This window comes from Phascolarctos cinereus, unplaced genomic scaffold, assembly GCF_003287225.1.
Source record: "Phascolarctos cinereus isolate Bilbo 61053 unplaced genomic scaffold, phaCin_HiC Scaffold_2;HRSCAF=192, whole genome shotgun sequence".
In the NCBI taxonomy this organism is placed as follows: domain Eukaryota; kingdom Metazoa; phylum Chordata; class Mammalia; order Diprotodontia; family Phascolarctidae; genus Phascolarctos; species Phascolarctos cinereus.
In genome coordinates, this window is record NW_027555625.1 from 211,067,941 (window position 1) to 211,073,365 (window position 5,425).

Genomic DNA, 5,425 nt, shown 5'->3' on the forward strand with positions numbered 1-5,425 from the left:
CCATTTGGCCAATTCTGCTGTTTGCGGCATTCTTCTCCTTGTTGGTTTTTGTACCTGTTTTATCATTTGGCCTACTCTGGTTTTTAAGGTGTTATTTTCTTTAGTATTTTTGTGTGTCCCCTTTACCAACATGTTGAGTCATTTTTTCTTGATTTTCTTGCATTACTCAAATTTGTCTTCCAATTTTTTCTTCTACCTCTTTTACTTGATATTTATAATCCTTTTTGGCTCTTCCATGGCCTGACACCATTTTTTTTGGTCGCTTTGAATGTGGGAGCTTTGACTTTGTTATCTTCTTCTGAATGTGTGCTTTGTTCTTCCTTGTCACCATAGTAACTTTCTATGGTCAGTCAGCATTTTTTCTGTTGTTTGCTCATTTTCCCAGCTTGTTAATTGACTTTTAATTCTTTGCTAAAGTCCAGCTCTGCTTCCAGGGTGTAGTACACATTGTCCCAAGCTTCAGAGTTCTTATATAGCTGTTTTCAGAAATACTTCTAGGGACCTGTAAGTTTTCAGTTCTTCCAAGTTGGTATGATCTACAGAGAGGTATTTACTACTCTCCTGGCCTGTGCTCTGGTCTATGAGTTACCACAAGGACTCTTTTCTGCCCCAGAACTGTGATGAGGATTCCTGCTACACTGCTGCCACAAGCATATATTAAGCATTTGCTATGCAGCAGGCATTGTGTGAAGTGTTAGAAATTAAAAACATAAATAAATAAAACAATCCTTGTTCTGGTGAGTGGAATAATTAATCAATTAGGGATATATGAAAGGATTGCCTTGCAGTAATGAGGGCCCAGAAGAGATAATGTTATGTAAATCGGTGGCTGGTCTAATCAGTAGTTTTCTAACAAGTCACTCAACTTCTCAGTGCTCCAGCTATTTAACAGTCTTTGGTTACAAGATAGCTGCTGAACATGTTTTGGCATAGGGAGTTTCCTCACTAGGATTTTCCCACACCAGAGAAATCACAGGTCTCCCACCACACCCTCAAAAAGTAAAGAAACAACAACCCCATATGGGCATAGATATTAATTGTATTTCACTCATTTTCAGGTTCCACTCCTGATTGTCTACCATGCCACAAAAACTACCTCATCCTGGAATTTCACTCAGTCCTTGGACATTTCTCATTGGAAGATGACTCTGGTACTATGACCCTTTCGCTTATCTGATTCTTCTAAGAATCTCCATTTTAATGAAAACATCCAGGGCAGCCATTTCTTGATTCCTCCCCAAACTCCACTCCTTACTGTCTGAACTTGCTCTATCTTTTCTTCCCCTCTGTGATTTGAGCTTCTTTTTATTTGTTATCTTATCTCATTAGAATGTAAGCTTCTTGAGCGCAGGTTCTATATTTGTGTTTCTATTTATATTTCCAGCACTTAGTCCAGTGTCTGGCACATAGTAATTGCTTAAAAAAAATGTTTATTGAGTTAATGACTTGATTTATCCCACAAGTTAAAGAGGAAGAAAATTTAGAAAAGTGAAGTGACTTGCCCATGATTGCACATCTAGTAAATGTCAAGAATCAGTGGGAATTGAACCTAAGTTTTCCTTACTTTTAAGCCCATGACTTTATTCTCTATGCTACATTACCTCTTAGAAACTTCTTCATGCTACTGTGGTGAGAGTAAAATGAAATGAAGCATGCAATATGCTTTGTAAATGGCAAATACATATGAGTTGGTACTTCATAATTATAGGCCTTGTTTATTGGAATTCTCCAGCTATGGGAATCAAATAGCCATATTTCATCACTTCATCACTTCAGGTAAGTTGCAAATAAATGTTTACCAACCTTGCTCTCAACTGCTAATAAATATACCCGATCATTTGTAAACACCTCTAGTTATATAGCTGTGAAGGACACTTTACATTTGTACCTGTGTTATTAAATCATCTCATCATGTCTGGATTAGTTCATGCTCTTTTAATCAGAGAACAGTCATGCTTATGCACTCATGATGTAATGTTTACATTTGCAGACATAAAAATATGCAAAAAATATAGACTTTATTGACTGGAATATATCATAAGTATTCCTTGATACCTTACCCTGAAAGCAAACCTGGCCACTCAGAATCCACTGTAGTGTGGCTGCACAGGAAGGGGAAAAAAAGCAGGTTCCTATTTCCCTTAATTTACCTCCTACCTTACCCCTCCCCCTGCCACATACACACAGAGAACCCTGGCTGTCCCAGATCGTATCCATCAGAACAGATAAGAAGATCTAGCAGTAAGAACTATTATCCCCCCACCTTTCTGACAATGTACCCTTCTTCCTTCTACCTCAAGGATGGACAGTGAATCTTCGCCTCTGCTCCTGCCAGGGAAAACCCAGAGTAACCATTCCACTCATTTCTTTGGGATCACAACTTATTTCCCAAGGTGGTGGGCCAGTCTTATAAACCCAAAGGAACAATAAGACTGCTCATACCTGGGGTGTCAATTGATTGCAGCAAGTTAATCAAGTACTTTTCATTGTTCTGCTTAGAAGAAGTATTCTTAATGAAAACTCTATAAATTTTTACTAGATGGATAGATAATAAAGAAATACCTGTCTCCATTTATAATATATATATATATATATATATGTATATATATATACATAGAGAAAGAGAGAGAGAGAGAGAGAGAGAGAGAGATAACTTAGTTTCAATGAAATTACTTTAATTTATAATTCTGTGCATTTTATTTTATGCATTTAGAATAATTATTCTATGAGGAAGCTTCAGAAAACTGCCAAACAGGTCCGTCATACAAAAAGTGTTAAGAATCCCTGGTGTTCAGGTAGCAAATTTTCTCATTGAACAGAAAATTAATCATAGTCCCTTAAAATAGCAATATTAGGCCTACACATCTATGATCAAATAAGACAATGCATGTTAAACACTTTGAAAACCTTGACATTTTATGTAAATTCTAGATGATGATGGTGATGATTATCAGTAGCAGTAGTAGTAGTAGTAGTAGTAGTAGTAGTAGTAGTAGTAGTAGTAGTAGTAGTAGTAGTGGTAGTATCATTATTATTTACTTTTAAACCATCATTGGAAAGTCCAAAAACTATTCTTAGATACCACCTTATTAATCAGCTACTCAGTTCCCAAGTCAGTTTTTGTTTTTCTCTTTTGTATCATTTCTGTCAAAGAGGAACAGGGAGGAAAATGCAAAGTGTATCTCTAAGGTCTACAGATTCTGGTGTAAGAATTTATAATTTTTGACAATATTTCTTAAATTCCTTATGGCAATATCATTTGTAGCCATATGGACCCACAAAAGTGAGTAGTGCTACCCATATTGATAAGTCCTAATAACCAGGAAGAGCCTGAAATTTCTTTAACCTTTAGCTTAGCGTAGTGTCTAGCACACAGTTATTAAGTCTTATAAGTTACTAAATAGAAGAGGCAAACAAAACCATATGATGCAGAACCATATATCCCAAGGCTATTGAGTCATTGGTAAGCCAGATACAGGTGGTTTTAAGTAGAGGTCATTTCAGTGAAGATTCTGGCTTCTAGATTGATGTATTAAATGTACAATTGTTAGGGAGGTTGTACTCAAGAAGCTGGGGGCATCGGGAAGGATGTCATGTATAAGGTAGTAACTGAGTTGTACCATACAGGAAAAGTGAGGTTCTATAAGGTGAAAATGAGGAGGAAGTAGATTACAGCTTTGGAGGATGGACAATGCAAAGGAATGGCAATGAAAGATGGATTAAACAGAGACAAGGCTATTTTGACTGGATCACAGAGTATAGGCAGAAAGAAACAGGATGGATATACAATTATGCTTGAAAGAGGATGAGACTAGATTGTGATGATTTTAAAAGCTGATTAGAGGAATATATGTGTGTATGTATATGTGCATGTGCATATATACATATGAATGTATACACATATGCTTATATGTGTATGTGTGTAAATGTATACATACATATACATACATGCACACATGCATATATACTATATACACACGTGTGTATGTGTGTATGTGTATATACATGTATATGCATATACACACACATGTATGTATACGTGTGTGTGTGTGTGTGTTGTGTGTGTGTGTGTGTGTGTGTGTATCCCCCAAGAGGTAAAAGGGAAGTTTACTGAGTGGAGAAGGGACATAATCAGAACTGTGCCTAAGGAAAATCAATTTAGCAGTTGTTTGGTAGATGGATGAGACTAGGGAGAAACTTGAGAAATGAAGAACAATGAATAGGCCATACAATAATTGAAGTGATAGATGACAAAGGGCTGTACATGTAGAGAGAAAGGGTCATATGTGTTGTGGCAGTATAAATGCCAAGCTTAGAAAACTAATTAGTAATGTGGAGTTATAGAAAGTTAGTAGTCAAAGATAATGCATCATTACTAAAATAGTGAACTGAAAGAAAAGTGGTATTTTTGATGGACATAGGAAAGTTTGAAAGAGAGATTGGTTTGCAGGTTAAGTATCTGGAACATCCAGTTTGAAATGTCCAATAGGGAGGTGATGACTCAGGACTAGCCCTCAGATCAGAAACAGGATCTCTGTCTCTCTGTCGATAGATGATAGATAGATAGATAGATAGATAGATAGATAGATAGATAGATAGATAGACAGACAGACAGACAGACAGACAGACAGACAGACAGACAGATAGATAGATAGATAGATAGATAGATAGATAGATAGATAGATAGATAGATAGATAGACATACATAGCTGCAGATATAGATAGATACAGAAATACAGATACACCTCTGAGTCATCTCCATAGAAATGATAATTAAGCCTGTGCTAGTTAATGAGGTCACCAAGAAAGAGAGTCAGGAGATAGGAGATAAAGGACATAACACTAAGAAATACTCTTAGTAAGTGGGTGTGACATAAATGATGAATCAACAAAGGAGACTGAGAAGACAGGTAAGAGAAGAACAAGGAAAGAATAGTTTCAAGAAAACTTTAGAGAAGAAAGTATCAAGGAGTAGAGGTCAACAATGTCAAATATAGCAGAGATGTCATGTGCTGTGAGGACAAAGAAAGAACCATCAGATTTAAAATTAAAACATAACTGGTGTTTTGGAGGTAGTGTTTTCATTTTCTTTGAAAAACATAAAGAAGACTCATCAAAAAATCTGAGATAATACATTAAGCAGGTTGAAAACTTATATAAATATTTATGCTATAAACATGCCACTTCAAAAACTAATAGGAACATGATGCTGGACTTTCCTAATGTAACCAATATTGATTTACCTAACTCCTATATTTCCTCAAGTTGCCACTCTCCTTCATATCAATTACCAAATTTAATCTAGAAAAATCAACCTCTATTATTTTATACCCTACAGGCCCTCATCAAACCTTGGACAATCTCCACTGTTCTACTGAAATACAACTTTCCAAGTTCCTTAATAAACGTCTTATTGTAGAGTACA